This window comes from Plectropomus leopardus, chromosome 7 (assembly GCF_026936395.1).
Source record: "Plectropomus leopardus strain MGB_pleo_1.0 chromosome 7, ASM2693639v1, whole genome shotgun sequence".
Lineage (NCBI taxonomy): Eukaryota > Metazoa > Chordata > Actinopteri > Perciformes > Serranidae > Plectropomus > Plectropomus leopardus.
The window spans coordinates 33,875,419-33,892,780 of NC_142182.1; the positions used below are offsets into that span (position 1 = coordinate 33,875,419).

The 17,362-nt window shown below is 36.5% G+C and overlaps 1 long non-coding RNA gene across 2 annotated transcripts in view; it reads left to right on the plus strand.

Annotated features, from left to right (window-relative positions):
• Positions 1–17,362, plus strand: part of LOC148189245 (uncharacterized) — a 52,024-nt gene that overhangs the window by 1,038 nt on the left and 33,624 nt on the right. Inside the window, exons 2-3 of one of the 2 annotated variants that reach the window (XR_015777099.1) lie at positions 1,821–1,971; positions 2,237–2,260. This is a non-coding gene — a long non-coding RNA (uncharacterized LOC148189245). The remainder of the gene's footprint in view (positions 1–1,820; positions 1,972–2,236; positions 2,261–17,362) is intronic. The other variant, XR_015777098.1, reaches the window with a different exon arrangement.

The window sequence follows — 17,362 nt, forward strand, 5'->3', positions numbered from 1 at the left end:
GGCCAAAATAATATTATAACATACAGAAAGGGTTTATTTTCCATAACAAATAGGCTACTTTTGCCTTTGGTATGTAAAAAACAAACAAAGCTTTTTCATTTATTCCACATGAAGACAACACATAAAACATAAAACACAGAGGAGATGCTCTCAATAAATTCACATACTAACTATTTATTTACACAGACTATTCAATGGTAATGTTACTTCCCAGAAAGTATTTATTGATTCAGTGTATAACTCCCACTTTGCCGTTTACTCTCTAAAGAAAAGAACACAAGAAATAAACAAGTATGACAAAAAATAGAATATAAACTCAAGTTGAAAACAAAAACAAAACAGAAAGAGAAACGAACCATTAAAAACAAACAAAAAGCAAAGCAAAAGCAAGGAAAAAAGAAAAAGTAACCTTTCATACTTTTATTTATAAATTCTATTGCTTACACTTATATGATTTTGCTTAAGTGTTTTTTATTTTAAATGCAGGACTTTTATCAATAAGTTTGCAGAACTGCTACTAAAGTAAAAGATCTATCCTAAGTATATCTTCTTCTTCCTCCATTGGTCTATTATTATGCCCGTCATCATTAGTAAACCTAGTTGTAGTTGTGTGTTTTCTCAACTTGCAGCAGCAGTCCAAAACATTTTTGCCTTCATAAGCAACCCTAGTTTTATTTTTATTATTTCTTTTATTAGAAGAAAGTGAATATAAGTGTCGCACTCCCAGTGTATTTTTTTCAAGGTACAAGGTACAGGGTAGATTTTTTTTGTCATTTTTCTTAAACGTGGTTTAAGAGGAAATTAAATTAAAGTTGACCCTAAATCCTGCTACATCTTTTTGGCGTTGAAGGAGGAATAGAGGAGTCTCACAGCCTGGGAAAGAAGCTGCTCTGTAGTCTGGTGGTTCGGCAGCAGATACTTGTGTATCTTTTTCCAGATGGCAGCAGGGTGAACAGACTGTGTCTATGCTGGCTGCTGTCTTTCAGTATTTTTTGGGCTCTGTGCAGACACCTCACTTCACAAAGGTCAGTGATGCTCTGCAGATGGGAACCATTGATGTTCTGGGCAGTTTTAATCACCCGCCGTAGAGCCTTCCTGTCCTGGGCCGTGCACTAACCATGCCAGTTCGTGATGTTTCCAGTCAGTATGCTTTCTATTGCTCCTCTGTAGAAGTTAACCAGGATGTTGCTCTAGAATTTAGCCTTCCTGAGTTTCTGTAGAAAGTAGAGCCTTTTCTGTACTTTTTTAACCTGGGTGGTGATGTGTGATGAAGTTCTCAGTGGTAGTGACTCCAAGGAACCTAAAGCTGTTCACCTGCTCCAACTCAGCTCCACTGATGTAGACAAGGGTGTGTGTCTTTGCCTCCTTCTTTCTAAAATCAACAATCAGCTCTTTAGTTTTACTAACGTTGAGCAGTAGGTTGTTCTCTGTGCACCACTCTGCAAGATTGTTGATTTTCTCCCGGTATGAACTCTCATCGTCATTTGTAATACGGCCAATGATGGTGGTGTTGTTCGCATACTTCACAATAGAGTTCTCCTGATGTCTGGGAGTGCAGTCATGGGTGCACAGTGTGAACAGGAGGGGGCTGAGCACACAGCCCTGGGGGGCTCCGGTGTTGAGCACTAATGTAGAGGAGGTGTGACTGCCAATCCAGATTCTCTGGGGTCTGCATGTGAGGAAGTCCAGTATCCAGTTGAAAGAGTTGTACTGAAGCCCAGAGTGTTAAGTTTTCCAAACAGCTTTATGGGAGAGATTGTGTTGAATATTGACCTGAAGTCAACAAACAGCATCCTGATGAAGCTGTTCTTATTCTCCAGGTGAGTGAAGGCTGAGTGAAGAGCAGTAGAAATGGCATCCTCTGTGGATCTGTTGGTTCTGAAAGCGTATTGGTGAGGGTCCAGGCTGGCATGGATGTCGTCTTTGATGTGCTGGAGAACCAGTTTCTCAAAGCACTTCATCAGGATGGGGGTAAGAGCCGCAGGGCGATAGTCATTAAGACTAGACACAGCAGACATTTTAGGTACAGGAACAATGATGGCTGTCTTGAGTCAGGAGTGAACAGTCTCTTTTGAGAGTTAGTTGTCAGTTGTCAGTTATAACAATTAACAACAAATAACAGTTGTAAGTGTGTACAGGTTGGTGTTATTAACTAGCAATTAATGCTTTTTAAGTGTGTGGACTTGTGCTGTCATTGTAAGTGTTTCATGGATTTTTTTCTCCCCTTTTCTTTCAGATGGCTGTGGATGAGCATGCACAGGTATGTTGTATGACGTGCCACATCATCACATAAGATCAAAAAACATATTAGACTTTATTTAAATACATGAACTACATTATTATTTGTGGTTAATTATACAGTGTCCATCAATAAATGGCAGATCAAAAATTTAACAATTAAACAATTAGCCCACCCTAGTCAGGTCAATGAATCCCTACTTCACCCTGCAGTGACTCATGTTTGCCACTAGATGGAGGCAGATGCCTATTTAAACACTGCAGTTTGGGGAGGAATTCACTGATCAAATTCCACCAGAACTCAAACCTTTGTGAAATGCAAACTGAATCAGAGTCTGAGGTGTAATGAGGAGAGGTTTTCCAAATGTAATTATAATTACAAAAGCCAAATTTGAAGTTTCATATCCAGATGGTTTCCACATTTTTCTGAATTTTGTTGTGTCTGGTAATTCAGGTAAAAATACAAGTCTTTTTTATATGGTGATATTCTCAAATTCATGTTTGCAGTCGACCCTCAGGGGAGGCCTTATCAATTAATATTTCTGGAGATTATAGAGCATGTCAATCTATTTAGTTTTAGGAGCTTTCAGCAAACTGAACTGCAACAAATGCGCTATAATTTCTCTTTTGGGGATAGTAATAATTGCCATTTTACTATCAGACCTCATGGTTTAAAAAAAAGAGCCATAGATTTAATATAATGATGGTGCCTGGTTAATACCTCCTCTGTGTGCAGCAGATCATTCAGTGTAATTTCTAATTAACACATTGCTATTTACTCTGTTGGATCATTAGGCCTCATCACAAAAGGATAATCCAGTCAAATTGAGAGTTTATGCTTCCCTTCCGCCTTCCACCATGGTGCTGTTTGCTAATGAGTCATGTTGTAATTATCTAACAAATTAAGACAAATGTTGCGTGTTTAGCCAAGACAAATGTATTGAGCAAAGCTTTATTCGCACATATATCACAGACAGAGGAATGTATCCTGAATGTTTCTTGTAAATTAATTCACATTTATACTTTATTAAGTGAAACAGAAAATACAGAATAACAATAGCATTTTTATCATTCATGATTTTTGATATACTTTTAATTTCTCCTTATCCTTGATTTATTTTATTTTGATTTATTTTATTTTGTTTATTTATTTATTTTGTTTGAAATTGTATGTTAGCAGGTAAAATATGATAAATGACAATAAGGAAACTTTTAGCAATAATTAATCAGAATAACATACTTTCAAGACCGAAAAAAAACCTGTGCAGTGTAGCTTTAGTGACATTTTCACAATTTGAATGTTTGTTTAGCATGGTTCATTACAATAAACCCTATTCATCAAAACACATTTTAGTGTCAGGGAGCAGCTGTTGTTGCTCATACAGTTCCACTGTAGCCTCAAAGTTGGTTTTTAAAGAAAGTAACATTGTCTGATGCAGGATATATATCTCCTTTTAAAAGTAATACAAGAACTCCAGATCTCAATGCACACGCTGTAGCAGACCCCTCCTTTCATGATGAAAGCAGGGATGAATGTTGGGATCAGAGATGGAAGCTGTAACCTATTTGTGAAGCCGAATCATTAAGGAAGGTTCTTCAACCAATTTCCATAAGTGGGGTAGCGGGATGTATTTAGGCTACTCGAAGTATATCACTAATGAGAAAAGACAAAAAGGATTCATGTGCATGTTTTATGCAATCTCTTTCTGGGTGTAGATGGATAATTATTTATGATTGCAAAGCCTAAAAGGGAGGCAAAAAAGATAGCAACTGCAAAGAGACTGGTAAAAAATTTAAAGAGGAAGTTAAATGAATATTTAAGGGAAGATGAAATATTTAATGGAAACAAATGAGCAAAACATTTAAAACGGTATGATAAATAGTAGTGAGTGCCATTAAAATGACCCTCTTAATTTGTGCTATTTGCTGCAGTAGCCACGAGGTCTCATTCAAACTCATAATGGTGCGAACTGAAGACTCCGACAACTGTTTTCAACACGCCAGTCATTATATAAGGACACTGTGTCTGTAACCCAGGGCTGACCTCATAGCTGAGAAATATTAGCCTTTGATTCAGTGGAGTTTGTATTGATGCCAAAAGGCAGAAACAATTCATGTTTTATTGACCTTCTTCAAGTTGAGGTTAGGGTTCTGAAAAAAATACACACATAATGACATAAATTGTGAATATGGTTGCATTTAATTTCTCCAGAGACATTCTGCATTAGGGTTTATGATAACATTAGTACTTAAGCTTGATACACATTTAGTAAATTTTCACCTGCCAACATCAAAAGAAAAAAAAATCTGGAGTATGTACCGGCATAGTTCATTTGTTTTCCAAATGCGAAAATGATTAAATCAGCAAACAAATAATTATTCAAGTCGATGAGGACAATTATCTCAAAGACGCCTCTGAGACTTGGATGTGCATACTGAATTGATTAATTATCCTGCTAAAGATAATTGAGTGGAGCCAGATCTTTGATTGCTTCCTTTCAACAGACCCTCGCCTCCATTTTGTTCTCAAGAAGAATATCATCTCCACTATCGTTCATTATAGGTGGTCTGTATGCTCACAAAAATTATGGCATATGACGTGTGTGATCTTCCTGTATAGGGGGTCATAGGTCAAGGGCGGCACCCAAAATCGAACATGACGGAAAAGTTATTAAAAAATCTAATGCCAACAGTCAGCAGGGGTACCACCAGTTACATCATTAGGCATGACGTCTGAGGCTTTAGGCACCAAAAGTTTTATAAATAGTCCTGGATCTAAATATATAGGCTATATATGTTTTAAAATATAAGAAAGGGCCTAATAATAAAAACATATCCTGGATCTAATAATCTGTCATTAATAATGTACTTAGTTACATTAAAATACATGATATTAATCTTTGAAACCTGGGTCAACATCAGTTTTTTTGTGCAGTGGTATGACGCCTTTCACAAGCATTTAAACCTTGCAAATCTAAGCAAGTTGTTTTGTTTTCTTTTGAAAATGATGAGCTACTTAGCATGAAATGTCCCGCAAATTGCAAGAAATTAGTAAAAGGTGACAAACAAATTATCCAAAAAAGAGAGAATGAAAAAAGTGATCATCACAGTCTGAACAGTGGAGTGTATGTTGAGAGCATTGGAGTTATAGAAAATGAAAAGGCAAAAGCTGTTCAGGGTGTAGTTAAAAAGAAAGAAAAAGGGATAAGTGGCATTTTTATTTATTGTTATTTTTGATCTAAGCTGTTTATTTCTTGTTTGTTCTTGTTTTTGTAAGTACAATAAATATAAAAGAACCCCCCCCCCCATCCCCTCCAAAAAAAAACATGTTGGGGGTGGGGGCCTGCTTAGGGCACCCAATCTGCTAGGTTCACTACTGGATGTGAGGGACTTTTAAAGAGCTGTATTTTAATTTTGTAGTTGTCGTGCTCTACTTTACTCCTGAATCATAAGGGACAAAAATTTAAAAATGTCCATGGCTAGAAATCAGGGGACGCTCATCTCTTCTTCTCATCTCATGAACCTCAGGTTTCTACATTATATTCTAATCTTTATTAAGCCCATTAAATGTATTAAAATATAGCAGCGGACTGAACTGCATGTCCAAGTTCAACTTTGTCAGTGACGCTGTGTCGTGCCCTCACTAACCCATGGGCAGACTATTACTTACTTCTGAGTCAGACAGAGATCATTACCTCTGTGAATGATGGCAAGGTAGCCTGAGCCCAACAGCTTTATTTCCCAGCTCAACTCGGCGGACGCAGGCCATCACATCCTGTTAACAATTCCATGGCTTCACCATAAAGATAAGCTCCCTCAATCAGCTCCGTCTGTCTCCATCGCCACTGAAGGGCCATCAGTCATCAGTGGCCGGGATGGGGCCCCTCCATATTCACTCGTGATTGACACCGTTTAGACGATTCAGTCAGAATCACTGGGCTGTTTATTTCCGCCAGTGTACTGTTTTTCCGATTAAGACCAGTTCATGAAATATTTATTGTTGATATCAGCATATTCGGCTTTGTGCGATCAGTCTTTTCACTCTGTGCAAATATTGGTCCATTTCTTGTGGAATCTCTCAAATGGCGAGATGAATTAAGTCAGAGGCTTTGACATTTTAATCAGAGTGAACATGAGGAGCCAATTGTCACTGTCAAACCGCATGAAGGTCATTTCAATTGTTAAGGATCTGCTTGCCATAACATTTAATCGTTACGTCCTAATGATTCGTTTACATGTGAGATCAGGTTGATATTTTATGTATAAGCACACATTCTATCCAAGGCCTTTTATTCTATTAACCTGTCCTGTCTTTATTAGATCCTTTCCAAGATAATTCCCATATGGCTTAGCCTTTGATAAATATGCTTTTAGGTCTTTCTAATTAATGCATTCCGCCGTGATTTTCTTCACTTGTCACCCACTCTTTAACCTGATAGCGGAGGAACAGACTTTTCCTACTCAAATTAAAGGTCCTCTGAGACGCCGTACATGTGTGATCTAATGATGTGGTGTGCTGTACAACCTGGTATCTTATCTTGAGGGCCTTGTGGAAATGTTTTGAGTAGACATGAATTATATGACCTCACTGTTATGGATTGTGGATATATTCCAAGCAAACATGTTTTAGTTTATTGTGTCTGTTCTCAGAAAAATTGCTTTTTTCCAGTTTGATTGCCTTGTGAATTTTGAGTTTTTTAATCAATGTCTGAATGTGTTACAATCAAATATAAAAAGCAGATATTTGCTTTGTGGTTAGGTTCTCATAGCGGCTGAAATAAAAAGTGTTTGTTGCCATACAGCTGATAGTGTTTGATGATATGTATCTGGAGACTGTGTCTCTTTACATTGATTTGAATATAATCAAACAAAGCCACATTTCATGCCATGGCCTGGTGTTGAGACAGCAATTCTGAAGGAACACAGGAGGATCGGCCTCCACTAACTAACTCTACTATTTCCAAATTAATTAAAGCAATTCAGCATTTTTAAGTGCACTGCTCAATTTTTCCTTTTACTGCCAGCATAATTGCAGTTTCCAGCCATGTGACCAAGGGACCATTCATAGGTATAATAAATGGGCTAAGGTGGTGATTAGCATTTACTTTTGGCCATTTTCAGAATTAAAGTTGCTTAATGAGAGAAAGACCAGCTCTACTCTTAAGTTATTAATTTACAATATAATATGTTGCATAACATCTATAATGTTTTTTATTTGACTTCATTTGCAGTAAAACTGCGTTACGCAAATGTCATTTGGTTTATCTAGCTGTCACCTATAACTGTAAAATGTCACTATGTGACTAAACAGGAAAATGGCTTTAAAGAGTCATTACAGGATTTGTTGTCCATTCATTCAACAAAGGTGCCTAAAGTCTTTGTACACATCCACACTGTAAAATCTGACAAGTGGATCTTACTTAAAATAATCTTGGAAACCACCACCAAGTAAATATAACTGTAAATCTTTATTTATGTTTACTTTATATCTAATTGTTATGTGTACTTGAAATGTATCTGTATTTACTTAATTTGTTAAAGTTGTTGCAACTTAAAAATGACCAGTAGACCTACCTTGATCTTTATTCTTACAAGGTAAAAGGTAATTTTATTGTCACTTTTCTTTAACATATTTTCAGAAAAAATTAGATTTAAAGTGGTCCAAAGTCCTGCTATATCTTTTGGCATCGAAGGAGGAGTTGAGGAGTCTGATGGCCTGTGGAGAGAAGCTACTCTGTAGTCTGGTGGTTCTGCATGAAACATGACATTTTTGTCGGGGTTTGACCTTTTTGTTCACACAAAGGTGTTTTTAGGGACCTGAAAATGTAAACTTTTGAAACTAGGTTGTAGGGTGTAATCTTTTGAAAATGCAATGGCGTGTAAACTGGCAGTGCACGGATCCTGTGAGAACAATGATGTCACGGCCACACTGGCATGCAGGTGGTGTTTTTCTGTGGTGTGTCATTACAAAGTGACACCGCCAACTACTGGCCTGGCATTCATACTGCAGCGTTTTTGGTTGTCTTTGTAGATCTGTGTACACGAGAATTGTTTTCGCAGTGTTTTCATATAAACAGATTTTTTTAAAAAAATGCAAAGGAAAGACTTTTCCATTTTTAGTAGGGCTATTCTTGTTTAAATCAAGTTAGTCTAACTTAAGTGGATCATCACAAAGAGGATTTTGCTAATGATGAAGTTTGGAGATCTGTGAGTTCTGTTTTCTTATCATGGTTAAGAAAATACAAGAAAGACTGGTGAGTTTGCAACTGATAGAATACAGATATATAACACAGTGTACTAGATTTACTGAAATTGCTAAAAGTTATAAAGATTGATTTCATTCAACTTGTCATTTTTAGGGGCCAACTTCACAAAAAATAAAATAAATATGTGTAAATTGTAGCTAAACTTTACAGTTAGATATAAAGTGAACATAAATTGAGATTAATAGTTACATAAACTTACATTTTTCAAGGCAGTTTGCTAGATGTTTTTCAAGTAAAATTAACTTTTGAGATTTTACAGTGCAGATCAAAGGTTGTCAGGGAGGAACAGCTCAGGTTTTTGGATGGCCTGTAAGAGTGTTGAATTTACTGACGAATAAGACAAACAAATGAGCATTTTATTGATTTTTATTCAGATCATCCAAAAACTGGAAAACAGATTTTTATTACAGCTGGCAACAAAGAATCAAATATGTAATTGTATGCATTTTACACCTGTCAGATACTGTAGGTTGGTGGTACTCAACTCATGGTCTGTATGCCTCATCTGGCCTGTAATATGATGCTGGCTGGCCAGCCGACCATTGTCAAATTTAGAAAATAATTTGTTTCAGAAGGGTTTTTATCTGTTTTGAATGTAATAAGGTTCCAAAGTGCATTAAAAACCGATCAAGAGCTTTTCCACATTGCTGTCCAAAGAGAGAGTGATAATAACATTTAAAGGAGGTCTGTTTATAATATGTCCATTCAAATTAGAGAAAAAAAATGAAACTGGGATTTTCCTCACCCCAGTTTGTATATCTTCTGATTTTATTGTTGCATCCCATTTAGACTGAGGGCATTCTGATTTGCAGCACTTCTGAGTAGGGGTCGACCAATATTGGTTTTTCAGAGCCGATACCGATACTATATAAGGAGGCCGATAAGTGATATTTGGAACCGATACGAATTAACAATACAAATGAAAATCTTTCCTTCAATATTTAGAATTTGGAATATATCAAACTCCAATACAAAACTTTGTTAAATGCCTTTATCAAATGTTTAATCAGAACTGAAACGTTCCACATCAAATACAGCAAGTTCCCAGCAACTTTTTTTTTCTAAAGTAAATATATGTAAAAAATGAATGAATAAAAAAAGCTCCCAGAGGTTTTTCAAAATAAAAGTTACTCCTATACTGACATTTTCTTTGCACTTTTTAATTAATTTTATCAGCGATCATTAAAATAAACGCCGATACAGATTAAAAGCAAAATGCCAAATATGGGCCCCAATAATTTATTCAGGGTAAGTTCAGTGTCAGTTGTGGTAATAGCCAAATTTTGGTTATGTTACGTTATTGTTACAATACTAAGTAACTGAATACTGCCGTAGTCACGTAGTCTGCATGATGTATACGGTATCATATTCCTCAAGGTACAGCACCATCGATACAATAACAGTAAATTTTCCGTTGCATCAGGTTCACCGAGGACACTCGTCATAAAGACCAGCACACTACTTATAATTCAATCAGGAGTTATCATATTATTTAGGCAAAATAGAATTTTGACACTTGACTGAGCTATCAAACAACCTTTAGTACACCCATTGTCAAAACGCCAAAAATGTTTCAAAGTCAAAGATTGATCAACCCCTCAGCCAACATGATACTCTTTGAAGCACCCTTTTTTATGTAGTGTGTCAGAAAAGCCTACCGGTAACTGTCAGTGCATCTTACATCCAGTGAGTGATGAGAAAAAGCAAAAACTTATAATTACTCTTTCTGTCACTTTTTTATGATAAATGTTTAAGTTACCATCCACACAAAACAATAAATATAGTGCACAAAAGCTTCTATTTTTCCCCCTCTCTGGCTCCAAGCCCTCTAAAGAATTTATTCACCATTACAGCCAAACAGTGTAACTACAAAAATACTTTTCCTTGTCTTTTAAAAAAGATGAAATATTTTCTCTGCTATGTAATTCTCCTCTCTGTATTTCGAGAGATACTGACCTAAAAAGGTTGATCAAAGACTGTTGGAACTCTACAGCCTGCAGCAACCAATAAATTGGTCCATTCGATGTTTTGCACTGACAAATTATTCTCCAGAGTACTAACATTCTTGGTAGCAACTCAATTAGCTAGAGACAGATGTAGCAAGAATTCACATTTATGTTTTATAGACCTTTCAATATTTTATTATTTCAGTGCATGTTGTCACGGACCCTTTTATGTCACAGAAATGATAACTATTTGCTAATTCTCACATAAAGTGATAGTTGTTTTGGTGCGTATTGCAGATTTGTGAAGAGAGAAACTGCACCCTGTTTAAATCCCTTCAGGCTTTTACACAATGTTGGAATGGCCTTGAGCGTCCATATGCTTTAAAGTGGCTGTTAAAAGCCAATATTTCTTATTATCGCTGAGGGGAGACCAGTCCCACTCGCTGTCAATGTAAAGAGAAATGTCGACAAAGGAAAGTGGAAAAATCATACCTAGGAGAAAAATCACTTATTAATGTAACACTTTGTGAAGTTTATATATTTAAACTTTATGAGTTCAGCTTATATCTGTCTGTCTTGTGACGTGATAGCTGTATTGTTGATAACTGAATGAAAGACTGCAAAAAATGCATTCCCGTTATTCCCATTAGTTTGAGCAAATAGTTCTGAAAGAATGACTTTTTTTTGCTTTTTTTAATGGTACCATTTTGAAATAAGTCAGTACTGCATATATTATTTCATATAAAGCAGATATAGTTGCTATTCAAATAAAATATTGTTTGAGTCACAGGACTAATTATCAACATTATCATGTTCTCTTTTTTAATTTTTTTGAGTGTATCAATAACATATTTTCTGAAGTGTGCATAATACAAGAAAATGACATTATTTGCAAAACATATAAAAAACAATCAATATCAATATCACTGAGCGAACCTGAAGAAGCTAAAGGCAAAACGTGTTGCGTCGTCTCTGAATAAAGTCACAGTAAACAGTGTGCACAGTGGTCGATTGTGTTTTTCATTTTAAATGGGTTCCCTTGTATTTCCTGGTGGAACATTTTGCAGTGTATTTGAAAAATAGAGCTTTTCAAATGATAGTGATAAACATACTGCGTTTGAACATTAAAACATGTTCTACTACAAACTAAAAATACAAGCATGAACTAGAAAATTAGTCTATTAGTGAGAAAAGACTGTAGTCATAGTGCATGAAAACACTGCATTTATGTTTTGAAAAGATCTACCTGGTTTTCTTTGCACAAGGGAATATAGTGACATTATTATGCATGGCTCCCTCTTGTCTATGTTTGGGCGTTTGATGTTAACCCTCAGAAACACAGCTGACCTTTTGCACCAAACCATCTGGTTAATAGTGAGCGATCTCTCTGCTGTTCAAGCATCATTTAACTCAGAAAGACACAAAAACAGCACAGTTCAATAAAGATGTGTAAAAGCATTCAGAAGAATTTGGTTCATAGAAGAGATTTGAATCTAGATATTTTTATACAGGCACAACTGTTTATAGATTTAACATAGTGGATATAATTCTTCAGTGTGTTGAGTGTGTACTCATCAACAGCATAAATATATGATTATACTCATGTTGTGCAAATCAAACATCAGGGATTACCACCTTATGTCAACTGAGTTTTGACACACTGATCATACATTTTTCTAAACATGCTGCACGCAGCGACAAAACACATGGCGAGCTTTCTGTTATGCAAATATGAAATGGAGCCAGAGCACAATAACAGCTTTATAGTCTCACTGTACATTTGCTCAGAACATCTGAGAATACCAGACTGCATAATTAACTGCCAATGAAAAATGTTCCCTCGAGTCGAGTCTTCTGCTTTATTAACAAAGTAATGCAGTTATTTTTAATTGGCCATTTCATTGTAAACCAAATTAAATAAAATGACACGGGCACATTTCTGAAGAACAGGACAGTGTTGTGTTCTTTTGTATTTCTAATGACATATGGTAATGCAAAATGTTCCTCATAAAACATAAAGAATATGATCTAAAAGGTATTGTTAATAACAAGTGCTGAAAAAATTACCTTTATCTCATATACACACAAATACAGGCCTACATTATTTTGGTGCATGACCTGTGTATTATTATAGATAGATTGTGTATTTGTATGTTATGGTAACACAGGAGTTTTTATCATATTTAGTATAAACGTGTAGATTTGTGTGACGACAGGGCTATTTTGTGTCTGTACACTAATATGTCATGAATATTATATATTTTTGAAGAGAATTCAATAATGTTTTTGATTCCTTGATATTGTGTATTGTTGAAATATGGGTGTTTTTTATTATGTTAAGTATAAAACTATTGATTTGTGTTGTGATAGGGCTTTTTGTGTCTGTATGGTGATGGGACATGCATATAGTTTTGGTGAAAACTCAGCTGTATTTTTAATTTATTTATAATTTCCCGAGAGGTTTAAATGGTTTAGTATAGTTCATTTGCAGACAGTTAAAAACTGCATACAGTCAGTCAGTCATTTTCTGTAACCGCTTGTCCTCGTAAGGGTCGCGGGGGGGCTGGAGCCAATCCCAGCCGTCATCGGGCGGAAGGCGGGGTACACCCTGGACAGTTCGCCAGACTATCGCAGGAAACTGCATACAATCCAGATAAATAAAAAAAACATAACATGTGTCAGGAGAGATCAAGAAGCCAGAGGCTTGTACAAACGGACCCCCCTCAACTTGAAAACAACAACAACCAGTCGGTAAAGATTATTCCAATTATTCCAATAAAAACCAAGAAGTACATAGAACCAATACAAAGTGTAAAGGAAAAAAGGAAATGTTTATATATATTCACAAATCCAGAAATAATTCATCATTATGAATTAAATATAATGATAATTTTCATTTAAATTATTTTTTAAAAATTATGAGCTCTTAAAAACATTCCATATCTGTACGCCAAGATATCTGATAGAGAATAATGGCCATGTTTGTTAGCTGTAATTAGTGCTTTACCATTTATTGTTTTGCTTGTGTGTGACAGTTTGATTTCACATAGATGCAAGTGATATTTAAGATGTGGTGGAACTATGTTAGCTATATTCTACTTAATTTAATGCACACCAGCTGCCTGCAATATAAAGTCACTGAGTGGCATTCAAAACATGATCCAACAGTTGCAAAAAGCGAGTTGCAGCACTCGTAACAGTTTGAGTTGGAGTTGAAACTGCTTAATAATTTAGATCAAAGTAAAAGTTAAAAAACTGAGAGCAGAAGGTGCCCTTTGTGGCACCACATGAAATCTTCTCGCAGCATAGCTTAAAGAAGACAACCAGAGGGTTGACGAGCAGTTGCGAGGACATCAAACACTTCTGCCTCCTATTGAAGAAATACCAGAGACTCTTTGGTTAGTGAGCCTGTCTTTTTAGCTGGCAGAGATTTCAGAGTGGGTGCTGCACTTAGCAGCAGGGAGCCACCAGTGGAGAACTACCTGGATGGCTTTTCTAACCACAGACCTCTCCCAGAATGGATCATTAGCATTGTGCCAAAGATGGATGGCAACTTTCTGCACGACTTGCTGGCCGCCAGTGTAAGAGCAGGGCGCAGGCTTTCCTCTGGTCCCTTGGCCTGCCTGCTGACCTGCTCCTGGGTCTTAGTTAACATTCAGGGGGCCCTGACCTGAAAAGCAGGCTTGGCAGCAGAACCAAGGTCCCATCCTCCCAAAAGAAATTAGAGGTGGTAATCTTTCAGGAACAACTTGCTAACCTTCCCAGACCATGTAAATGCAATAGATGCAGCTGATTGTGCTGCTTCGCTTTTGCAACCCCTCTGTGTCTCCCTGTCACCGGCCATGCCAGGTTGTGTCCAATTTATATGTGACAGTGCTAAGGTGACAAATGACAGCCCAGGCTGAAAGAAGGTTACATTTAAACACAGCACAGGTCAATGGGGTAGATGGCTGAATGCTAAATCATTGTCAGGGAAACTAATGATACGACATTATAAGACAACAGGGCGCGGTGAGAGATAAAGTGTGCGATGTCGTGCTGATGCTATAATCAACCAATGTCTGCTTCAGCTGCACATTCATCTTGATTTTGCATAGACATTCACATAGTCTGAGTGGAAACACTGAGGAATCCCTACAAATAGCTAGTTATGTAGCTGCATCTTTTTGTGTGGCTCAATAATACCATGACATTATGGTTCTCTGCGACATTATTATAGCCAAAAATATAACCACTCTAATAGAAATGAATACTATTGGGAGTTATTCCAGTTAATTAAAACACAAAATACACTTTGTAAAGCATAAGAAACAAATATTTAATTCGTTGTCTCTAAGAGCTGTTACACCTGCTGCAGCAATTTCAAAAACACACAGGAAGTGTGAAGAACAAACACAGAAAGAGCCCGGGAACCGAAGCACGAGTTGTGGCATCTTGACAAGTCTTTAAGTAATTCTTACAAGAACAAACACCCCTAGGCTCACTTGCTTCATTGCTTAAGTCAAAACAGAGAGTATATACAGCCACTCGGCTGCCACAGAAATCCGGTAAGGAGTGCCCTCTCTTTAAGAAAAAAAAAGAAAAAAAGAAAATTTAGGTCATTAAATGGTCACCATGAGGAAAAATATTGATTAATAAGTTGTTAAAAAGTCAATATGAATCTAATTATACTAACATTAAATTACATAATTGTATTATTTGGATTTATTTAATTGTAATCTTGTCATTTCCAATACAGTTTGTTTAAATGATATGAATACACACACCAAAAATGTTTTTTGAATTTCAGTATATATGCGATTTTTTTATTAAAAGGAAAAGACAATGCGGCAGCTAATAATAACCATTAGTACAACCTAACTCCATGTAGCTGGAGGTTATGTGGACATGGAGTGTCCAGGATCTCAAGGACGGCTCACACTCCCAGATTAAACAACATTCACTCTCTGTCAAATGCCCAGCTCCCAAAACTGCCAAGCCAGAGGAAAATGAGCCCCCACACGACCCTCGCTGTGGATGACAGGATAAAACACAAGACAGTTGTGCCTGAAGGAGACTGTGGATAACGAAATAATCTTTAATCTCTGTCCCTTCGAGGCACTTTCAACACCTGTTATTCTTGATGGCATTGTGAGAGAGGGCAGCTCGCAGATTCATTTTAAGCCTGGTAATTATTACACTAATTATTCACTTTGGTGTGGGGTGATTACCAGTCCTCGTTCAGGTGAATACACGTCCGCTTTGCACACCAGCTGAGGCCGGAGCAGCTCGGTGGAACAGTTGTTCCACTCCTTTTTCCCTTGCAGATATTTGACCTCTTGTCATGTTTGCAATCTGTACTTTGGGGGGAAGGGAGAAAAACAGCCAGAAACTTTTAATTGCTCAACAGAAACGGGAGTGAAAAGCACAGGTTTGGCCATCTGTTCAGCCCACACCATCTCTTTAGCAAAGAAACTTCCTATTTAAACAGGTTGCATGTTTCCACTGTCCTGTGTGATGGATCTATTGGGGCGTTTATAACAGCAGAGTTGTTGCTATGCTGTCCTACAATGAGACATTATTTCTCTTAAATTAATGAGTACCCATAGTATTTTTTTCCACCCTTTATCAATAATTAATGAATCAAGACATATTCTTTTCTTTTAACGGGATGCATTTATAATCACACCCCGGGGGTTCAAAAGCCTTTAAGACAAATATTTCTGCTCTTTGACTAGATTTAATTCAATTAGTAGAAATACAACATCAAATACTATGCCTCCATTAACAGATCTTTCATGTTAAAAATGAGTATCATGAATATTGCATCTGTGGTCATATGAAAACAATTATTCTCTCATGCTGTGGAGATACAAAAAAACTGCATAAGTAATTCCCTTGTATTGTAGGCAGTTTTTAGATGTGACAGATATTAACTGTGGGCTGTAATCATATATCGAAGGCTGTTTTAATATAAAATGGCACCTTAAATGTGTAGCACAACTATTAGATGATAAATACCATCAAAATAATCAATTGGGAGTGAAAACAAAGCATGTTACAGTTAAAGTTTTGGTGTGAAATGTTTTACATCTAGACAGGGCCGCCCATAAGGGGGTAAAAATGGAAAGCTTTCTGGGGCCCAGCCACTAAGGGGGGCCAGCATGTTATTCTCAGATATACACAATGATAACCTAATTTCATTTGTACCAGAATATTCACCATTACTTGCAATTTTTTGTTTATTAATTAACGAAGGAACAATAACCACGAGTCCACATTTAAACTAATGTAAATGCACCTGAGTTAGCTGGGGAGACGGTTTTCGTCCCTTGCCTGATGTTAAAAGGTATCCTAAAATAGTTTTCAAAAAAATACAATATAAAGATACAGTATGTGCAATGGTTAAGACAAACAACATTAAGATAAGAAGGCACAATGTGTAGCAAATGTTACTCAAGCATGTACAAATTAAGAATATAAAACACAAATTGACAATATGAGCTGATAAAATGAGAAAATCCAAATAGCAGATGATGCAGACAGAGTATGAGCTTAGACATTTTTACATTAGGTCAAATTAGCCTAAAATCAGTGCTGACATTGTTGGTCAAACGACAAAAAATATAGTAATGTAGTAAAATGTAGCCTGTGAAAATGGTTTGAGTCATTTTTTTCTGGGTTTTTTTGTAAGAAAAAGTTGCAAAAAACAACAACAAAACAAAACAAAAATGCACTGGATCTTTTCAGGGCCCCAGCCATGAGTGTGGGCGGGCCTGTTTCGAGATCATCATCTTGCTAATTATCAATATTCTATATTATTGTTATTGTCAGCAAATCCCAATAGGACCAAATCTAACAATGTGTCACGTAATCTTTTAGTAACTTCCCTATACCCTGTCTGTGGCCCTCATTCTCATGCCCATTCATTTG